Source organism: Antechinus flavipes, chromosome 1 (genome assembly GCF_016432865.1).
Source record: "Antechinus flavipes isolate AdamAnt ecotype Samford, QLD, Australia chromosome 1, AdamAnt_v2, whole genome shotgun sequence".
Taxonomy (NCBI): Eukaryota; Metazoa; Chordata; class Mammalia; order Dasyuromorphia; family Dasyuridae; genus Antechinus; species Antechinus flavipes.
Window position 1 is genome coordinate 692,842,966 of NC_067398.1, and position 22,846 is coordinate 692,865,811.

General features: G+C 42.8%; 1 protein-coding gene across 10 annotated transcripts in view; it reads left to right on the forward strand.

The window, feature by feature from the left end:
- PITPNM2 (phosphatidylinositol transfer protein membrane associated 2) overlaps positions 1–22,846 on the forward strand; it is a 265,745-nt gene that overhangs the window by 43,503 nt on the left and 199,396 nt on the right. The gene's annotated exons all lie outside the window — the stretch shown is intronic.

Consider the following 22,846-nt stretch of genomic DNA (forward strand, 5'->3'; position numbering starts at 1 on the left):
TCATAGGAGGGGGTTATTGCTGGGGGGGAAGTGCTGGTGGTCCCACTATTCTTCTTCCCTCCATCCTGGAAGGTGAAGTTGATGGGAGCGTGTCAATTATCTTCTCCATAGGCAGAATGAGGGAGAATCACCACACCCTTGAACCTCATTTAAGTCCTCATGCCCTCTGGTGATATGGTCATTAAACTGTTCTTTGTCTTCCTCTTTTTCCTCATACTTCCTCATCTGGCTGTTCTGAAAACTTTTTTCTGTAACTTGCAGGATTCTTTAAGGCCAATTGTATTATATTGTATATATCTTTGGAAATTGAATCGGAACCATTATCATTATAATATTCACATAGTTGATCTCCCACAAGTTTCCAATTATCTGCCCTTATAGCTTCTTCGTTGAAGAACCAAGGGGACGTATGTTCTAATGTATTCAGGAATCCATCAGTCTGCTCCCAAGTCATAATTAAACCCTGTTTCTTTATCAGTCTGAGTATGCTTCCTGCAGATCTCCTTTGGGGTGGGGTTGGGGGAGAATCTTTTCCTAATATCTGCCCCATTTCAGCTAGAAAAGGTTGCTAGTTTAGCCCTTAACAAAGTAAGTTCCCTGTTTGTCTATTAAAATACTCACCCAATTTCCTGGTCACTGGGAACTTCAGTGAAAGTGGGGTCCTTGGTCCCATGTTCGGGCACCAAATGTGAGGACTGAGTTGGCACCCAGGGTACTTTAGAATCAGCCAGAGTCAGGATAAGGAAAAATCCTTGGTCTTTATTTGTGGTTGAAATGAGAGGAATGGACACAGGAATCTCCACATCTCTTTTCTTCCTCTCCCGGCCAGGAGTCACTCTGGCTTGTCTTACTCCACCCCCTAGTCCCTCCTCCAAATCTCTTTATGCACCAACAGATCGAGCCAGCACAGAATAGTGGGGCGGGCCATTTTCCAAGCATATGCTAATAGAGTATTGTTCAATCAGTAGTTAGACTTAGTGCTTGGTTGTCTGACCTCAGTGCATGAACTCAAGAGCTTTCAGCCCTTTACAGAAAGGGGAATACTGTTAGGAACAAAAAAGAACAAAAAGAGTCCTTAAGAGTTTGCTTTTTTTTTTTTTTTTAAAGAAAAAAGAACTTAAGGGGGCCCTGATAAGTACAACAGCTTTGAAAGCTTTGGCTTGACTTCTGGAGAGAACTGATGAAACCTGACTGTAGACTGAAGTATAATTTTTCACTTTAATTTTTCTTGTTTTTTTTCCAGTATGGCTAATATGGAAATGTTTTGCATGATTTCACAAGTATAATTCATATCATATTTCTTGTCTTCTCAATGGAAGGGGAGGGGCTGATGGAAGGGAGAGAGAAATTGAACTCAAAGTTTTAAAAAAAAAAGAATGCTATAAATAAATAAATAATAAATGTATGTGCATGTTTTTAAAGTTTAAGATTATTAAATCCTTTAAAAGAAAATACAATGGTATGTACAGTGAGACCTGAAGTTTCTTGTATGATCCTCTTATTTTCTGTCTCATAGGATACATATATAGGCAAATGCCTATTCTATTTAGTGTTTATTAAATTCAGAACAAAAATTAAAATTAATTTTTATTTTTTATTTTAGTATTTTATTTTTCCAAATACATGCAAAGATCGTTTTCAACATTCACTTTGCAAAACCTTGTGTTTCACATTTTTTCCTCTCTTCCCCCCTTCCCCTTCCTCAAGACATTAAACAATCCCATATAGATTAAACATATGCAATTCTTTTTAAACATATAAAATTAACTTTTAAAATGAGGGATTTGAATGTGCTCGTCTCAGAGGTCACTTCTAGTTTTAAATTTGTAATCCTAAAAATGTAGATTTAAATCTAGCTTCTGACACATTCTAGCTATGATATAGTGAGCAAGTCATTGAGCTTCCTGCCTAGGATGTTTTTATTCAGTCTTGGAGAGGCTTCAGGCTTGGTGAAGGGGGAGTTCCCTTCAATGAAAAGAAACTTACTGATCCTTGGTGGGCATTCCTATAACCCTTCTCTTGACTTCCCAAAAGTCAGAGAGAGGAGTTAGCACTGAACCAAAACCAGTGCTGTGCTGGAAATGGAATCAGGACTTCATGGACTCCTGTAGTCAGACAGTATCATAAAAAGACTGCTGGATTTGGAAGCAGAGGACCAGGGTTCTACTCCTGGCTCAGCATGGCCTCTTCCCCTGCCTTAGTTTCCTCAACAGAAAAACGAGTGTGTTGAACCTGACAACCTCTTCCTCGACTTAGATCTTTGATTCTAAAAAGCTGTAGGATTAATTGTATCAGAATCTCATGTAGTTTAATCTCATTTAGAAGGGAAAAGTCCTCTTAGTTCTATTCTGCAGATGAGAAAAGTGATACCCAGAAAAGAGATGGGATTTGGTCAAGAAGCTGGGACTGGGACCCACATCCTCTGCGTCCTGCCCTTACATCTTGCTCCTTTCATTAAAGGTTCACACACAGAGCTCCATTCTTAACTGTTGGCCATTCTTTATATCCCCGTTGTTCAGCACAGTGCCTGGAACATGTTAGGTGTTTACTAAATGTTCATTGATTGACTATGATCTCTCTTATCTTGTTCTAAAATGCATCATCTTTACTTTTTCCAATTAAAGTGACTTCTGAGGTATTTTCTTCCAAGGAGTCTCACCCCTTGAGATATTTAGAGACATTTTGAGTTCTCACGCTATGGGGACTGGGGCACCAATTAAGAGGTTCCTTCTAGAGCTCTTGAGCCTCCCAAAGAGAAAGTGCTTGATGATAAGCGCCAAGCCAAAACTGTCATCACTGATGATAAGAGCACGGGGGTCCCAGGCGTGGAGGTCCATGGGGCTCGGTGATCTGCTCGTCACTGGAAGAGTGAAAGAGCGTGGCCCCCACAGCCGGGGCAGACGGCCTGCCCGACTTTCCAGAGCATGGAGAGTGAGCCGAGGGATGGATTTCTGAGGGATGCTGTCCCCGGAGCTAAGACTTGATGTTGGTGCTAAGTCACAGTGTTTCTGGAAGGGACATGTGTTTGACAATCCTTACCGCATCCAGTAGCCAGATGGTCTAAACAACCAATCAGTGGTACGGTATGTAAATATTTTCAATCATTACCATGGCGCCGTTGTGTTGACATAGAAGTGGATGAAGTATTACTTGGGGGATGTCGCCTGCTCTCGGCGCTGGGGCCTGGGCCAAGCTGGAGCCCCAGGCCCTGCCCGCCTGGCGTCCCCAGGATGAGGGGAGAGCGCCTCGGGGGTAATTTCCATTCTCAGGTTGTTTTTCTTTGCCCAGCTTTATTCGCTGGGGCTCTTGTAGTTCTTTTGACCACTTCCCCTCATGCAAAGGAGCAAGCTCTGATGTCATGCTCCTTTTTCTACCCACCTGTAGTTTTTCCATTTCGACTTTCTTTACTGTGACCCAGAAAATAAAGGAGAAATCGCTGCAGAAAGGAAGACTGAGGTTGACTTCTGATGATGGCTCTGGGGATGATTTAGTTAAGAATCAGCCCCTTTCTCTTCCATCTTCTCTCTCTCTCCACTCTCCAATTGTTGGCTCATCCCCTCTCTGCCGATGACTCCCAGATCTGTAAATCCGGTTCTAACCTCAAGACCTGCCCCGTTAACCGGACAGGGCATTCTATTTCCTTCCATTTACCAGTATTCTCTTACTCTTAAAACTACTTTAGATGACTTTGTCTTTACTTTATATATATTTATGTTTACTTACTAGGTTGTCCCTCCCTCAGTTAGCTTCGGTGGCTCCCTGTTACTTCCAGAAACAAATATAAAATCCACTGTCATTTAAAAGTCTACAAAAGCTGGCATCTTCCTATTTTCTGGATCTTCTTCCTCTCACTTCGATCCAGTTACAGTGTTCCACTTTGGGTTCCTTAAATTAAATTCTTCATTTTCCATCTCCAGGACTTTGCACGGGACTGTCCCCCATTTTTGGAACGTTCCCTCTCTGAGACTGACTTCTGTCTCCTCTGGGTATACCTTACATGTTCACAGTTATTTACACATTGTCTCTTCTATTAGAAGAGACTTCTATGAGGGAGGGCACTGACGCTAGAATCCTTAGCATTTAACGTGGCAACTGGCACATAATAGGTGCTTCATAAATAATGATTGACTGTGGACTGATTTGTGTACATGTTGTACAGATAAGCCCAGGAAGCTTCCTGAGGACAGGGACTGTCTCATATTTGTCTTCCTATCCTTAGCATTTAGTCTAGTACCAGTCACAGAGTAAGTGCTTAATCGATGTATCTTGAATGGCTATTATGGAAATATGTTTTGTATGACTTTATGCATATAATCAATATAATAATATTGTGTGCCTTTTCAAGAGGTAAGGGAGGGATGGGAGGGAGAAAATTTGGAACTTGATTTTTAAAAATGAATGTTAAAAATTATTTGATTAGAAATTGAGTAAAAACCCATTATTTGGGGAATGGCTGAGTAAATTATGATATGTGAATGTAATGGAATATTACTGTTCTATAAGAAATGATGAGCAGGCTGATTTCAGGAAAGTCTAGAAGGACTTATGTGATTTGATGCTGATTAAAATGAGCAGAACCAGGAGAACATTGTACACAATAACAGCAAAATAATGTGATCAACTATGATAGACTTAGTTCTTCTCAGCAATGCAGTGATGGAAAGAATCATCCGCATCTAGAGAGAAAATTATGGAAACTGAACGTGGATTGCAGCATACTGTTTTCACATTTGTTGTTGTTGTTGTTGGCATTTTCTTTCTTGTGGCTTTTTCCTTTTGTTTTGATTTTTCCTTCACAACATGACTAACATGGAAGTATGTTTACAGTGGTAGCACATGTATCACCAGCAAGCTTGCTTGCTATTTTGGGGAAGGGGCAGGTAAGGAGGGAGGGAGAAAAAAATTTGGGACACAAAATCTTATAAAAATAAATTGAAAACCATTTTTGCCTTTAGTTATACAAATAAATATTATTGACATTTAAAAACTATTCTATGCGGAAATATGTTTAATATGATTGTACATATATAATTTATATCAGATTGCTTGCCATTTTGAGGAGGGGGAAAGGAGAAAAAGAAGAGAATCAAAATCTTGCAAATGTTGAAAACTACTAAATAAATTTTAAAAATAAAAATTATTTTCATGTAAAATTGGGAAATATTTAACAAAATAAAAATATATTAAAATGATGTTGATTGATTTTTGTCAGTTTTTTTTATGGGGCATCTCCATCTGGATATCCTATAATACCTCAAATGTGACATGCTCTAAACTAGGCTTGTGATTCTCCCCTCCACCCAAACTCTTCCTCCTCTTCATTTTGTTGTTCTCAGTAGCAGCACATTCACCAAGTCTCCTGTGCCTGAAATTTGAGTGTTACATGCTGCTTTTCCCTCTCCCTCTCCCTCTCTCTCTCCTCGCCTTTCCAAGCTGTCACCACTTCCTGGTGATTCTGTCTTTGGATCATCTCTCACACTCGTTCCTCTCCTTTGTTCCTCTTGTCCCTGTCCCAAAGTAGGCCTCCCATCACCACCTGCCTGGAGTAATACCATGGCCATCTTACTGCATACACAGGTCTTTCTACTTCTCCTCTAGCCCTTTTTAAACCTAAACGGGCTCATTTCCCCTCCAGCTCACATCCTTCCCCTGCCCAGAAATCGTACGTGGTTTGTTATTCTTGGTTCCTTCAAAGCTCAGCTCAAATGCTGCCCCTTTCATGAAGTCTTTTGGGATTCCACCCTGCTTCCCTGTCTCTTCTTAGATACAGCTTTGTACTTGTTTTCACTTAATGTCTCTGTGTATGTGTGGCTACATCAAGGGAATAGAAACTCCTTGGAAGCAGAATCTTTAATTTTTGTCTTTGTATTTTTGGTGCCTAATATAGTGCCTGGCACATAGTAGGCGCCTAATGGCCGAGAGGGAGGAGTAAGCACTTGTTAATTGCCCACTATGTGTCAGACACTATTGTTAAATGCTTTTTACAAACATTGTCTCATTTGATTCTCACAACAACCCTGGAAGGCCGATGCTATTATTATCACATCATTTTTTTCTGTTGAGGAAACTGAGGTAAATTATTTATTCACAGTCACACAACTATCTGATGTAAAATTTGTACTTTTAGTCTTCTTGACTTCAGGCCAGCACTCTATCCAGTTAATACATTTTTGTTGATTGATTGACTAATTTAATTGCCTTCTGATGAAAACTCACACTTTCTTGCCTGTCATGTAAGGCTCATCATTATCTATTAGCACCCTAGTTTTCCAAATATTTCCTATATTATCTGCTGTTTAATCTAGGATCTTCCATAGTCTCCCTAAGGCTTTTCCCTATGCCTGAAATGATCTCTCCCATTCCTTTGCATACTGTTGGGTCTCTTTCTGCTCTGGCATTCTAGGCTTTCTAGTTTAATTGAGAGCTAACTGATTGCATTTATAGGTGAACCAGCCTATCTGCTAATCTCCCACCAGCATCACAGACTCTCAGAGTGGGAGAGGATCCTAGGCACCCAGACCTGTCTGAGACCAGAATCCTCTCAATTCGGGCTCCCACATGCTTCTCTTGTTCTTCCCCCTCAGACCTCATCAGGCACTTGGTCTTGAACTTCTCTGATATCCTTAGCTTGTAATATTTTATGCTTAGCCCCTTTTGCTACTATAATACTTCCCACTACACTGTAAAAAGGGGCCATGTCTTATTCAAAGGATATTATCTTTCTTAGTGCCCGATGTAGTGCTGTGCACACAGGAGGCATTTACTAAATGTTTTTGGTTGATCCATGAACAAGCATTTATTAAGTTGCTATGTGATGTGTCAGGTGCTGGGGCATATCCAAAAAGCAGTTCTTGCATGAATGAATGAATAAATTTGGGATGGAAAGAGATAACTGTCTTGTGACATAATTATTTGTATGTCTTTCTTACTTTTACTCTCAGACTACAATCTTTAGGAGGACAAGGAATGAGATTTATTTGTATCTTTGTATCCCATAATACCATTTATAATAACAGCTTACAGTTATAGCGCACTTTTCCCTCAATAACTTTTAAAGATAGGTATTTTTAAATGGTATTGGTTTTTTTTTTTATTACATTCTATGCATTTCCAAATATATCTCTTTCCTTTCCCTTGCCTGGTGACCTATCACTTGTACCAAAGAATAAAAAGAGAGTTCAGCAAAATTAACCAAGAAAAGACATCAATAGATTCTTGCACTATATACATTGCCTTATACCCATAAGCCCCCACCTCTTCAGAGGAGGGAAGAAGGCTCATTTTTCTTCTTTGTTAGAGCTAGGCTTACTCTTTGTAATTATAGAAGATCATTATCATCATTATTAATTTTATTAGCTCTTTCTAGTTACATTGTCATCATTTTATATATTGTTTTCCTGGTTCTGCTCACTTCACTCTATATTAGTTCACATAAGTCTTCCCCAACTTCTTTGAATTCATCGTGTTTGTCATTTCTGTTGGAATTCAAATTCCTTGATCCTAGGGATTGTTCACTTTGTACCTTCAGTGCTTAACACATAGTAGGTGCTTAATAAATGCTTATTTACCACCATTATTAACATAATGCTTATGTTATTCTAAAGACATAAAAAGACAAAAAAAAAAATCAACCAGAAAAGAATGTATTTGTATAAAAATATTTACTGCAGCTCTTCTTATGGTGGCTAAGAATTGGAAAGTGAAGGGATGCCCATCAGTTGGGGAATGACTAAGCAAGCTGTGGTATAGATTGTAATGGAATATTATTGTGCTATAAGAAATGGCATGCAGGATGATTTCAGAAAAAACCTGGAAAGACTAACAGGAATTAATGCATAGTGAAATGAACAGAACCAGGAGAACATCGTACATAGTAACAGCAATATATTGTTCAGTGAAGAACTGTGAATGACTTAACTCTTCTCAGCAAACAAAGATCCAGGATAATCCCAAAGGAAGAACGATGAAGCATACTGAATGCCTTCAGAGCAAGGATTGATATTGATTGACTAGTCTGAAGCATGCTATTTTTCATTTTCTTTATTTTTTTCGTTTATTTAAGTCTTCTTATACAAATTGACTAATATGAAAGTATTTTACATAATTGTACATGAAAACATGAATAAATACTTGTTGAATTTAAATTTAATTAAAATTATCTGATAAATTAATCAACTATAAAAAAATTCTTTCTGATTGATTCTTATGTCATCTTAGTATTCTATTACATTTGTGTGGTAGTGATATTCTACTATTCCCTTTTTAAAGATGAGGAAATGGAGGCTCATCTTTAAGTAATTTTCTCATGGATGCACAGCTAATAAGTGTCACAGCTGGAAGTAGAATCAAATCTTCCTGGCTCTTAACCTATCATGCTTCCTCCTACATAGTAAGCACTAAATTGAGATGGGATGATTGACTGAGTGAATGAATAAATGAAAAAAAAAAGCCCAAGGTTTTCCTACAAGTCACCTGGAACTAGAACCATTCTGGTCACTTACATAGTATTTCTTCTTTCTTGAGAGAAGTGCATCTTTATTTTCTTCTCTCTTTCTGGGGCCTGGCTTGATTATAATTGCCCAGAATTTGGGAAAAATGGGAAGTTGTTATTGCTGTTGTCCTTTCTATTTACTTTGTTGCAGTCTTATCTGTCTTTCTACTAATCTCACTTTATATTAAATCATGAATTTGCTTCTCTGTGGTTGTCCTTTACATTGTTTCTTTTTTAAAAATATATTTTTTTATTTTCAAAATATATGCAAAGATAGTTTTTAACATTCACCTTTGCAAAACCTTGTGTTCCAAATTTTTCTCCCTCCCCTAGATAGCAAGTAATCCAATATAGGCTAAACACCTGCAATTCCTTTAAAGATTTTCTCATGCTGCACAAGAAAAATCAGATCAAAAGGGGAAAAATGAGAAAGAAAAACAAATAAGCACACAACAACAGAAACAAAAAGGTGAAAATATTATGTTGTGATCCACACTCAGTTCCCACAGTCCTCTCTCTGGATGTAGATGGCTCTTTTTATCACAAGTCTATTGGAATTGGCCTGAATCATCTCATTGTTGAAAAGAGCCAAGTCCATCAGACTTGATCATCTTATAGTCTTCTTGTTGCCATGTACAATTATCTCCTGCTTCTGCTCACTTCACTCAGCATCAGTTCATGTAAGTCTCTCCAGGCCTCTCTGAAATCATCCTGCTTATTGTTTCTTTCAGAATAATAATATTCCATAACATTCATATATCACAATTTATTCAGCCATTCTCCCACTGACGGACATCCACTTAGTTTCCAGTTTCTTGCCACTACAAAAAGGGCTGCCACAAACATTTTTGCACATGTGAGTTCTTTTTTCCTTTTTAACGAAATCTTTGGGTTACAGACCCAGTAGAGAGACACAGTTTTATAGCCATTTGGCTCCAAATATGGTTCCAAAGTGCTCTCCAGAATGGTTGGATCAGTTCACAATTCCACCAACATACACTGTTTCTTAGGACACAGTAAGATTCCATTATATTCCTATATACATTACATTTAAACATTCATAATGTTTAGCTATTCATTCCTCAATCCATGGGCATCTACTTCATTTCCACTTCTTTTGAGTTATAAAAATGCTGTCATAGGGATTTTGTTGCATACAGTGCCGCCGCCACGGAACCCTCAGACTTTCAGAGGAAACGATCGATCACAGGAGCCTCTCTCATTTTTCCATGATACCTTTGAATTTTTTTTTTAAAACACGGAATAAGCCTTTCCCTTATCCAACTCTCCCCATCATTCTAGCCTGTTGAAATCATTTGGTTCCTCTATGCTCAAAAAGTTATCAAACTGTGCATACCCTTTGATCCAGCAGTGTTTCTACTGGGCTTATAACCCAAAGAGATACTAAAGAAAGGAAAGGGACCTGTATGTGCCAAAATGTTTGTGGCAGCCCTGTTTGTAGTGGCTAGAAGCTGGAAAATGAAAGGATGTCCATCAATTGGAGAATGAGGGGGTAAATTGTGGTCTATGAATGTTATGGAATATTATTGTTCTGTAAGGAATGACCAGCAGGATGAATACAGAGAGGACTGGCGAGACTTACATGAACTGATGCTGAGTGAAATGAGCAGAACCAGGAGATCATTATATACCTCAACAACGATACTGTTTGAGGATGTATTCTGATGGAAGTGGATCTCTTCGATAAAGAGAGCCTTAATTGATCAAAGATGGACAGAAGCAGCGACACCCAGAGAAAGAACACTGGGAAATGAATATAAACTGCTTGCATTTATATTTTTCCTCCCGGGTTATTTCTACCTTCTGAATTCAATTCTCCCTGTGCAACAAGAAAACTGTTCGGTTCTGCACACATATATTGTATCTAGGATATACTGCAACCCATTCAACATGTAAAGGACTGCTTGCCATCTGGGGGAGGGGGTGGAGGGAGGGAGGGGAAAAATCGGAACAGAAGTGAATGCAAGGGATAATGCTGTAAAAAAAAAAATTACCCTGGCATGGGTTCTATCAATAAAAAGTTATTTAAACAAAACAAACAAACAAACAAACAAACAAAAAAAAGAAATCATTTGGTTCCTGACTTCTAATGTGTTAATTTTGTCTGTGTGATCAGCATGCCCACCTTGGGGGCTTTCCATTAGACTGTAAGTTTTTTGAGTTCAGGGCCTGTCTTTTATCCATTTTTGAATCTCCAGATCTTACCCTGTGCCTGGAGCACAGTAGGTGGCTTAATAAATAATTATTGGTTGTTTGATTGTTCTTAGGTCTCTGATAAAAATCCCGAGCTGTGTTTTTCTCTGGAGGTGGTATTGACTTTGTAGCGGACATGCTGTTCTCAACTTTGGCAGAGAAAACTTTTACATTTTATTACTGTTTGTGTTACAGTTGAGCCTAATCGGGAAATTCATATCTTGGTCATAGTGAACTTAGCTGAACTTCCAGCTTTCAGGACCTGGGTGTCCTAGGACACTGATTTCTTTTTGGGACCCATGAGCCCACGGTCAGGAGTCGGGGGTGTTTTTCAGGGCCTGCTGCTGTATTTTGTAACTTTGTCCCAATGTTTTAAGGAGGGAAAAAGAAAGCCAAGTAAAAATAGCCTCGCAGTTCTGGGAAACAATGCCAGTAGGAGAACCCATGGGGACAGAATCAGAAATAGAAGAAATGGCTTCATTCAGATTCCTTGGAATTTTGGGGGGCTCAGAATCTTCTAGGCTCTCTCTGGCTAAAGTAGCCCCAACAGCATCTGGAATCATTTTGAGAAAGATCTGAAAATAACTTAGCTCTTGTAATCTCAGCATGGCCCCTGCTGCGTCATAGCCCCAGTTGAAAAAGAAAAATTAGTGTTCAAGCTAGGGTCAAAAACAACAGTGGCTAGAGAGGAGCAGTGCTTCAAGCCCACCAGAAATGGGTTCGAATCCTGCCTTTGGCACTGTGATTGTTTTTTTGGGGAGATGGGGGTGGGGAACAAGATTATTAAAAAAAAAAAATTAAGCCCTCCCCTTCCAAGATATTTAAAGACAAAAGTTTCTCTCCAAAAACTTACCTTGTGGTTATTGAGGTTTTTTTTTTTTTTTTTTTTGCACGCATGTAATAATAATAGACTTTCTCCTCATTACATAATCTGTTATTCTGTATACCAGACCTTGGTAACTTGTCAAAAGTTTTTAGAACCCAGCTGTGTCGACTCCCGGCAACAGAGGGCTGCTGCCTCTCCCTCATAGTAAGGATTAGTCACTCTGTACTTAGCTAAATTTAACTTTTTCTCATCCAAATGATATTTCTGTGGGGTTAGGTCTTTACATAATGTTACCAACTGCCTTATGCGGAGAATTTCTCCTCCTTTTGCCAGATTCTGTAGGGCCGGGGGAGAGGTGTGTGTGTGTGTGTGTGTGTGTGTGTGTGTGTGTTCCATGCATGAGTGAATCAGTCCTTTTCCTCTCATCTTCCTCCTCTGCTCATTCCCCTTTGCTCTCAGCCTTTTATCACTGTGGCCAGGGTGAGAAAAAGGCACTTTCTCCAGTCTCTTAATGGTCTCCGCTAATGCACAGGGCTGGGCTTCCCTTTTATTCCGAGGCTGCCTAGCTCCCATTTCTAAAGGTTATTCTTGCATTCTTTGGTGCCCTTTGAGGCTTCTGAAAGGAAGGCTGAGGTGAAAAAAGCAGAGAGGTTGGTGAGAAAATGAAGAAAGGAAAAGAAGGAATGGAACAAGAGGAATAGAAGTGGGGAGAGGATGACCAAATACTCCTCCCCTTCCACAATCACCAACACCACCGGTACAGTGTAGACAGAGCTCAGTGTAAGCTAGGAAGAGCAGACTGAGGGTCTTCATTTGCGCCTTCGTTGGCCACTGGATGAAAAAGAGATGCAAGAATCCCTGCCCTTAAAGAATGCACGTTTTATCGGGAAGACCCCACATGGACATAGCTAAGCATATGGGACATGTGTCAAATGAACCCATGACCAATTAGAAAGTGAAGTACACTAGCTGATGGATGGAGCAAGTGGCAAACAACTTAAATAGCAGAGCTCTGAAGGAAATGAGAGGTCCTCAGAGTAGACCTATATCTATCTATCTGTCTGTCTGTCTGTCTATCTCTCTGTCTGTCTGTCTGTCCATCTGTCTGTCTATCTTTCTATCTGTCAGTCTAACGATCTACATAGTCTTTAAGAGAGGAAGGGCCAGCCTTTGAGAGGGAGGTGAGGGAAGCTTCTGTGCAAAGGCAAAAAGGTAGGAAATTGTAGTTCATGTGTGAGAACAGCAAGAAAGGCCAGGTTAGCCAGACTAAAGTATACCTGAAGGGCAGTGATGTACAATAATGAGTAACTAGAAGGCATAAGAGGTAGAATGTTGGGTTTGGAGTCAGGAAGACCTGAATTCAAATCCAGCCTCAGACGCCAACTAGCTGAGACTCAGATAAGGGTCCTCAAACTACGACCGCGGACCAGATGCGGCAGCTGAAGATGTTTATCCCCCTCACTCAGGGCTATGAAGTTTCTTTATTTAAAGGCCCACAAAACAAAGTTTTTGTTTTTACTATAGTCTGGCCCTCCAACAGTCTGAGGGACAGTGAACTGGCCCCCTATTTAAAAAGTTTGAGGACCTCTGAAGTGAATTTGAGTGAGTCGCTTAACCTTGATCTGCCTCAGTTTCTTCATATATAAAACAGGGATAATTCTAGCTTCTACCTCCCAGATTGGATCAAATGAGGTGGTATTTGTCAAGTTCTTTGCACACCTAGTGATATATGAACACTACCGTTCTGGTGCTGGTGGCTAGAAAAGTACCAGAGATTGTCATATAATATCTTTGTATCCCAAGGCCTAGTGTCAGGTCTAGAATAAAGTAGTCATTTAATAAATTTCACCTACCAGTAGTAAGCACTTAATAAATGCTTGTTGATTGCTGTGGTGATCTTCTTCTTTAGAATAATATAATCGTTCTCTTTGGGAGTGAGCAGGTTTCTCGGGGAGGTTTTCTGGAGGCAGCCTTAGTATCAGTTCAGATCAGTAATTACCCCAAATGCAGCCAGGTGATAAAAGTTCAGATCTTTTATTGTCTCCAATATAGCCCAGTTAGCTTAGAGACCTCTCTCTCTCTGCTTGGTTCCAAGAGCTCCCTCCGAATGTCTCCAAATCCAAAGGTTTGTCCTTCAGCCTCCAGCCAGCACAAAGGTGAATCTGTCTTGCCTCTGAGAGAGGCTTGTGGGCTTCCTCCCAGAGTGCTCCTCTCCGACCTCAGTCAATGTTCCAAAGTAACTCTCTTCCGAGAGAGGGCTTCTGGCTGAACTCACTTGACGCTCCCCTCTCAATCTAATTCAGCTGAACTCTCTCTGAGAGCCTCTGTCTGTTTCTTATAAATGAGAGAGTGGGATTGTGGGATATCTCCCAGTGTGCTCTCTGGCCCTAAGAGCTTCAAGGGAGGTGTGAATTCGGATATCTCATACTGAACCCTGAAATCTCCCAAACGTGTGAACTCCAATGAGTAAAGGTGTGAACATAAGTGTTGTATCAATTAGTTCTACTTGGTACCTTGTTTCAGGTTCTGGCCCAAAACATCTCCTTGTAAGATCAGATCAATAATCTATCAACTCCAATGAGTTAGCAGTTTGTAAAGATTCCAACAGATTGCTTGTGGCTAAGAACCTAGGATTATAGAAGATTTTTGCCCATTTTCATGAGCATAAGAAACTTATTGTGTCCTAATTCATCTTTTTTTTATTTTTTAAAGAAAAATGTATTGATGATAACTTTTGATTTTCTGTGACTTACATTTCCCAGTGTATCCTTATCCCTCTCCCCCAAAAAGCCATTCCTGCTAATAAAGAATAAAAAAGGAAAAAAGAAACTATTTAACAAAACTAAATACACCAGTCACATCTGACATTATATGCAGTTTTCCACATCCTTGATCCCCGATCTCTACCAAAAAAGGGGGGGCAGTGCCCCTTCTTTAGGAGTAGGCTTAATCATTTCACTTTTTTTTTCCAATTATTTTGTTATTGTTCTTTCCATTTGTGTTATCTTTTTTTTATCAGTGTGTTGCTGGTTTTTCTCTTTCCCCTACCTTTCCTTTGCACAATGTTCTATGTTTTCCCTTGGTTCTCTGTAATCATAAGCATTGGGCATTGTTTTTCCATTGAGCATAACACCTGTACAATCAGCTACCACAACTTGTTTAATCATTTCCTCATTGTTCATCTGTAATTCCCATCAATCCTTCTGCTCCCTCTTACGGACACTGATTTCTCTTCCATCTTTTTTTGTCTACTACTTCAGTAGAGTGATATGGCTGTCTGCTTTCCTTGTCTCCTTCCCTGCTCCCCACAAACAAGTTCCCCCTCAGTTGATCCTGCTAATAACTACCTTCCCATATCCCGCCTTCCTTCTGTGGCTAACATCCTTGAGAAGACCTGCTACGATCGGTATCTTTCCTTCCTTTTCTTTCACTCTCTAATTCATTTTCTACAGTCTGGTTTCCAACTTTATCATCCTCCTGTGCTCTCCGGAGTTGAACAGTCATCACTAGCCAAATCTAATGGCTTCTCTTTATCTTCCATTTTCTTGACATCTTTAAATGACATTATTGATCACCCTCTAGTCTGGGTTTCCACAGCCTGAACCTCTCATGGTTCTCCTTCTGATGTATTTTCCCAAGACTCACAGCCATAAAGTTGGGTGTGTTCCAGGGCTCTGCTTGGACCTTCTCCTCCTCCTCCTCTCTACAGTTTCATTTGATGATCTGTTGTTTCAGTTGTCATCCCCTTGCTGATTCTCAGATCTGTTCATCCAGCCCTGCCCTCTCTTCTGACTTCCAAGAGTCACATCTACAACTTCCTCTTAGACTTCTCAAAGACATCTTCAGCTCAACATGTTCAAATGTGAATTTGTTATCTTTTCCTCAAACCATCTCCCCTTTCCCATTTCCTTGTTACTAGGTACCACTGTTCTCTGTAGCACCTAAGACTGAACCCTAAGTGTCATCCTCAACTTCAGCCCTCCCCCTATCCAATATGTTGCCGAGTCTTATTAATTTTTACCTTTGTGACATCTCATCCCTGTGCCCCCTTCTCTCTGAGAGCATCACTCACTGCTCCCTCCAGGTGTTCAGCACTTCAGGCCCAGACAATTACAGTGGCCTCCTGGTTTCCCTGTCTCAGGTCTCTTTACTGCCTCCAACCTTTATTCAGCTGTTAATTCAGGCTTCCTAGAGTATACCTCCAGCCATGACACCCTCTATTAAATAAACTTCAGTGACTCCCTCCAGCTTTCAGTTTAAATGTAAAATCCTCTGTTGGGCCTTTGGCAAAGTCTTCACAACTCGTCCCTCCTCCCTTACCAGTGCTCTTACACTTTCCATCCCTCTGTCTTCTCTTAGGTACTGGGACTCTGGCTCTTGGCTGGTCCTCAAATGAGACACTTCATTTCTCAGCTCCAGATACTTTCTCTGGCTGTCCCCCATGCCTGGAATGTTCTCCCTCCTCATCTCTTCTCCAAACCTCCTTGCGGTCCTTCGAGTCCCAGCTAAAATCACACTTTCCATGAGAAGAAACCTATCCTGATTTCCCCTTAATGCCTACTGGCGTGTCTCTAGTGATTATCTACAGTTTATCCTATCTGTGGCTTGTTTGTACGGAATGGTTTTCATGCAATCTCCTCCATTAGACTAGAAGCTTGCCTTTCTTTGTATCACTAGGGCTTAGCACAACGTCCGATACATAGTAGCCACTAAATAAGAAAAAACATTTCCTTCCTTCTTTGAGGTTAAAAATTACACAGGTCTTTGCCAAGACCCAGAGAATTCAGCTGTTGGACAGATCGAGATTTAGATCCCTCTCCGCTGTGAGTTCGGTCCCTCCAAAACTGGCCCCCTGGGAATCTGGACGGTACTCGGTGATGACACATCATTTGCCAGATATGGGGCCCATTTTGTCAACAGGGAAGAGCTTTCTGTTTTAGAGTTCTCTGAAAATCACACAAAATGATGGTTTTAAATTTAATCCACCCCGGCAAACTCAGCTAGAATGAATAGTTAATGGTTTTTTGTGTTTGTGCCTCTTCTGTATTCTTTATATCCTGAAATGTTTGTGGCTGTTAATGATTATTAAGTTCATAATAATAAAAACATTTTTAAAAATCAGATAGATGGCACAGAGAGCAAGTGACTCTCACTGGAGATCTTTTGGCAAGTATCACGTGGAAAACAAAGTCTTGTGTTTCTCCCAGGGCCAGGCTGGACTGATGGCCTCTGAGGTCCCTTGTAGGGCTGAGATTCTTTAACCCTTTCTGGGTTAAATGGCTTTAGTCCCCGCTCTGCCTCAATTTTCATCTCCAGTTGAATGTAAGCTTCCTGAGGGCAAGGAGGGACAGTCTTTTGTCTTTGTCTCCGGTGTGTACCATTGAGTCCGATTCTTTGTGACCCCATTTGGGGTTTGTTTGGAAAAGATACAGGAGCAGTTTCATTTCCTTCTCTAGCTCATTTTACAGAGGAGGAAGCTGAGGCAAACTTGGTTAAGTGACTTGCCTAAGATCATAGGGCTAGAATTTGATTGGAACTCTGGAAGACGAGCCATCCTGATTCCAGAACTGGCTCTCTGTCCCCTGGGCCACCTGCTGCCCCTGACACATGGCATAGGGCCTGGTTTATCCGAGACTGGAAGGGATGTTAGAGGTCATCAAGTCTAGCAAGTCTCTGATGCAGAGTAGGAAACCGAGGCAGGGTAAATGGCATACGTAGGATACCCCAGAGTTTTCTGCCCCCAAATCCAGCCCTTTCACCATGAATGCAGCACAGGGGTTGGTGCTTAATTGAAACAAATTTGGACCAGACGTGGTACTTCCCAATTTGCTTGCCCACCTTCTATAATTCCCTTGGCTCTGGATGACATTCAACTGTTTCCAAAAATGAAACCTTTCGGTGGGAAACTTTCCAAAGAATGCTTTGAAAGCAGTTTCCAAGGAAGGACCAGGCTGAGCATCAGTAAGGGGTGTGTGTGTGTGTCTGTGTGACCTCTCAAGGACACTGACTGATGAGGAGGGAATCCTGCCCTAGGCTCTTACATCTAGAGCTCAAAGGGATCATTTTACGCATGGGGGAGTCTGGGGCTGGGAAATCAGGCACTTTGCCCAAAGTCACACAGTCAGGATTTGAATCCAGAACCTCTGGCTCCCAAGTTGGGATTTGTTGCCCCGCCTCTTTGTTGAAGCAGTCGCTTACCTTTAGTCGCTCATCAACCTGGCCTGAGTTATTAGTTATTTTTCCCGTAGCTTCTGCATGGTTGATGAGTCAGTGCTATGGTCCCTCTGCCCACAGGCTTAGTGTCTAAAGCGCCATATTTATGGGGGGGAGGGCAGGTGCCTTGCCCTGGCTGGGCTCTGCCCTGGTCACGTTGTCCCAGGAGTATTAGGATCTGTTCTGGTGCCCTGGTTGAGGGGGGGCTGGAGGCCATGTTCCCGAGTGCCAAGATTGGAGGGGGATTCCCTGGCTGGCCAGAGATCCCACGGGCCAGTGTGTGGAGGATGCCATTGTTCCGCTCTGCCCCAGCCACTGGAGGGTGCCAGGGGGCAGGCTTCACTTGCGTGGTCCAGCCTGTGATACCTTATTCCTTTGCTCCGTGCCCTTGCATGTGACGATCCGTGTGCCTTTTCACGGTCTGTCCCCCAGACCTGGAATGCTCTCCCCCCTCCCCTTGACCACCTCCTGCTTCCATCAAAAAGGGGCTCAGGTCCTACTGTGGGCAAGACCCTTCCCTCACCCGGCCCTCGCTTCCACTAGTACTTTCGCTTTGCTGAAGGAAGTTAGCTGGCTACCTGGTTTTTCCCTTTAGACTGTGAACTCCTGGAGAGCTTGGTTATTTGATTTTTCTGCCTTTCTTTGTATCCCAGAGCTCAGCCCAGTGCCCAGCTCATGTTCTTTTATTACGTCATGTTTGATCCTTCATTACCCCCATGGATTCAGTACTGTCCGTGGGGTTTTCTTGGCAAAGACACCAGCATAGTTTGCCAATTCCTTCTCTGGTGGATTTAGGCCAAGAGGGTAAAGTGACTTGCTCAGGATCACACGGGTCGTAAGTGTCGGAGGCCAAATTTGAACTCGGATCTTCCTGACTTCAGCCCCAGTGCTCCTATCTGTGGCTTGTTTGTACGGAATGGTTTTCATGCAATCTCCTCCATTAGACTAGAAGCTTGCCTTTCTTTGTATCACTAGGGCTTAGCACAATGTCCGATACATAGTAGCCACTAAATAAGAAAAAACATTTCCTTCCTTCTTTGAGGTTAAAAAGTACACAGGTCTTTGCCAAGACCCAGGGAATTCAGCTGTTGGACAGATCGAGATTTAGATCCCTCTCCCCTGTGAGTTCGGTCCCTCCAAAACTGGCCCCCTGGGAATCTGGACGGTACTCGGTGATGACACATCATTTGCCAGATATGGGGCCCATTTTGTCAACAGGGAAGAGCTTTCTGTTTTAGAGTTCTCTGAAAATCACACAAAATGATGGTTTTAAATTTAATCCACCCCGGCAAACTCAGCTAGAATGAATAGTTAATGGTTTTTTGTGTTTGTGCCTCTTCTGTATTCTTTATATCCTGAAATGTTTGTGGCTGTTAATGATTATTAAGTTCATAATAATAAAAACATTTTTAAAAATCAGATAGATGGCACAGAGAGCAAGTGCCTCTCACTGGAGATCTTTTGGCAAGTATCACGTGGAAAACAAAGTCTTGTGTTCCTCCCAGGGCCAGACTGGACTGATGGCCTCTGAGGTCCCTTGCAGGGCTGAGATTCTTTAACCCTTTCTGGGTTAAATGGCTTTAGTCCCCGCTCTGCCTCAATTTTCATCTCCAGTTGAATGTAAGCTTCCTGAGGGCAAGGAGGGACAGTCTTTTGTCTTTGTCTCCGGTGTATACCATTGAGTCCGATTCTTTGTGACCCCATTTGGGGTTTGTTTGGAAAAGATACAGGAGCAGTTTCATTTCCTTCTCTAGCTCATTTTACAGAGGAGGAAGCTGAGGCAAACTTGGTTAAGTGACTTGCCTAAGATCATAGGGCTAGAATTTGATTGGAACTCTGGAAGACGAGCCATCCTGATTCCAGAACTGGCTCTCTGTCCCCTGGGCCACCTGCTGCCCCTGACACATGGCATAGGGCCTGGTTTATCCGAGACTGGAAGGGATGTTAGAGGTCATCAAGTCTAGCAAGTCTCTGATGCAGAGTAGGAAACTGAGGCAGGGTAAATGGCATACGTAGGATACCCCAGAGTTTTCTGCCCCCAAATCCAGCCCTTTCACCATGAATGCAGCACAGGGTTTGGTGCTTAATTGAAACAAATTTGGACCAGACGTGGTACCTCCCAATTTGCTTGCCCACCTTCTATAATTCCCTTGGCTCTGAATGACATTCGACTGTTTCCAAAAATGAAACATTTCCGTGGGAAACTTTCCAAAGAATGCTTTGAAAGCAGTTTCCGAGGAAGGACCAGGCTGAGCATCAGTAAAGGGTGTGTGTGTGTGTGTGTGTGTGTCTGTGTGACCTTTCAAGGACACTGACTGATGAGGAGGGAATCCTGCCCTAGGCTCTTACATCTAGAGCTCAAAGGGATCATTTTACCCATGGGGGAATCTGGGGCTGGGAAATCAGGCACTTTGCCCAAAGTCACACAGTCAGGATTTGAATCCAGAACCTCTGGCTCCCAAGTTGGGATTTGTTGCCCCGCCTCTTTGTTGAAGCAGTCGCTTACCTTTAGTCGCTCATCAACCTGGCCTGAGTTATTAGTTATTTTTCCCGTAGCTTCTGCATAGTTGATGAGTCAGTGCTATGGTCCCTCTGCCCACAGGCTTAGTGTCTAAAGCGCCATATTTATGGGGGGGAGGGCAGGTGCCTTGCCCTGGCTGGGCTCTGCCCTGGTCACGTTGTCCCAGGAGTATTAGGATCTGTTCTGGTGCCCTGGTTGAGGCGGGGCCTCGAGTTCCCGAGTGTTCCCGAGTGCCAGGATTGGAGGGGGACCCCCTGGCTGGCCAGAGATCCCACGGGCCAGTGTGTGGAGGATGCCATCATTCTGCTCTGCCCCAGCCACTGGAGGGTGCCAGGGGGCAGGCTTCACTTGCGTGGTCCAGCCTGTGATACCTTATTCCTTTGCTCCATGCCCTTGCATGTGACGATCCATGTGCCTTTTCACGGTCTGTCCCCCAGACCTGGAATGCTCTCCCCCCTCCCCTTGACCACCTCCTGCTTCCATCAAAAAGGGGCTCAGGTCCTACTGTGGGCAAGACCCTTCCCTCACCCGGCCCTCGCTTCCACTAGTACTTTCGCTTTGCTGAAGGAAGTTAGCTGGCTACCTGGTTTTTCCCTTTAGACTGTGAACTCCTGGAGAGCTTGGTTATTTGATTTTTCTGCCTTTCTTTGTATCCCAGAGCTCAGCCCAGTGCCCAGCTCATGTTCTTTTATTACGTCATGTTTGATCCTTCATTACCCCCATGGATTCAGTACTGTCCGTGGGGTTTTCTTGGCAAAGACACCAGCATAGTTTGCCAATTCCTTCTCTGGTGGATTTAGGCCAAGAGGGTAAAGTGACTTGCTCAGGATCACACGGGTCGTAAGTGTCGGAGGCCAAATTTGAACTCGGATCTTCCTGACTCCAGCCCCAGTGCTCCAGCACTTAGTAGGTGCTTCATGAATGCTTGTGGGTTCACTTGATATCAGGTAAAACATCGTCTCCAGGAGACGGCTCTAGGAGGCAGTGAGTTCCCCCTTGTGACGAGATCTTTCAGCCCGCCCTGAGAAGACAGAACCCCTTTGTAGAATGGCAAGGTCTGGGTTGTTCTTGACGGCCCCTGAAGCTGCTTTCAGCTGAGAGATCCCATGACTCGATTATCCTGCTTCTCTGAACTCCTACTCCCATGACTCTCTCATTTGCTATCTCTTCTGCACTAGTGACATCTCTCCCATTATTGCTAGGAGCTGGGATTTATTTAAATCTCACTCGATGTCAGTCTCATTCCACCTGTTTGCCTTTGATTGATCGCCCACACTGGTGCTGCAGGCTCCCGAGGGGGCGGGCCCCGGGCTTCCTCCTTCTCCAGATTCCCAAGGCATTGGCCCGGCACCCAGTGGCACCCAGTAGGTGCCGTGGGATGACCCACGCGGCTTCCACTCCAAACACTGTGGTTGTGTGACCCCTCCCCGGAGGAGGAACTCTGCCCAGAAACTGCTCGATTATGCAGATTCCTGCCTGATTTTTGGGTACAGGCACTCAGGGAGGCTTTTTGTGTAACTGCCCAAAATAAATAAGCAACTTAGCATGGTTGGCTGGATCCACTTGCACGGCCCATGCCAACCAGGGGGTGTGCAAAGTGGTGTTCGCAGGAGAGGAGGAGGCGGTGTCAGGGAGAGGAGGGAGGGGAAGGGGGGGGGGGATGGTGGTCCCTGCTGGCGACAAGAACGGTCCCGGAGAATACCAATGAGCCGCCACAATAACGGGCTTTCTCCAGCCCTTTAAACTTTTCCAAAGGTTTGCCAGGCTTTCTTTATCCGAGCCTCTCAACCACCCTGTGAGGTGGGCACTTAGAGCACCGTGGACATCGTATAGATCAAAGAACCAGTGCTCGGGGGCGTTCAGGGACTCTCCGGGGTAATGCAGTTAATATCAGAGGCGGGATTCCAACCCGGTGCTCAGAGGCTACAACACTTTGCTTCTTGAGCTTTTAATATGGCCAGAGGCTCATGGAGTTAGAGCTAGGAGGAGAACCATTCTCTTTATTTGAAAAAATGAAGAAAATGAGAAATAAATGAATTGATCAAAGTCACATAGATAAATATCAGAAACAGGATTTGAACCCAGGTTCTCTGATCCCAGAGCCTCACCTCCTTTTCAAGCCCAGAGAACTTCTGGGCTAAGTTACTTTAGAATTGAAGAGCTTTGTCTGTTGTGAGGGACCTTCCACCCCAGGAAGGTGACTACCCATTTTTCACTCTATCCCTTCTGGCCCCCTTCCGGCCCCCTTCCTTCCCCAGAAATCCTTCAGAGGGAACTTGGCTTTCCGGTTGGAAGGCATCTTAGTCACCATTGGGTTTGACCTCCTCGCATTACTGACAGAGGTCCCATAGTTTGCCCAAGCTCCCACAGAGAGTAGATTGTATAGAGGTGGACTTTGAACCGGGCTCATCCAACCCTCTATGTAATGATTAGTCCCTTCTACGTCCTCTGTGGCCATAAGCCTTGATTTTCCTTTCAAGAAGGAGTTCAGAGGCTTAACTTGGAGTCAGAAAACCAGAATTTTAAATCTTGCCTTTGACATTGACTAGATCTGTGCGAATCACTCGCTTTCTCTCTGCCT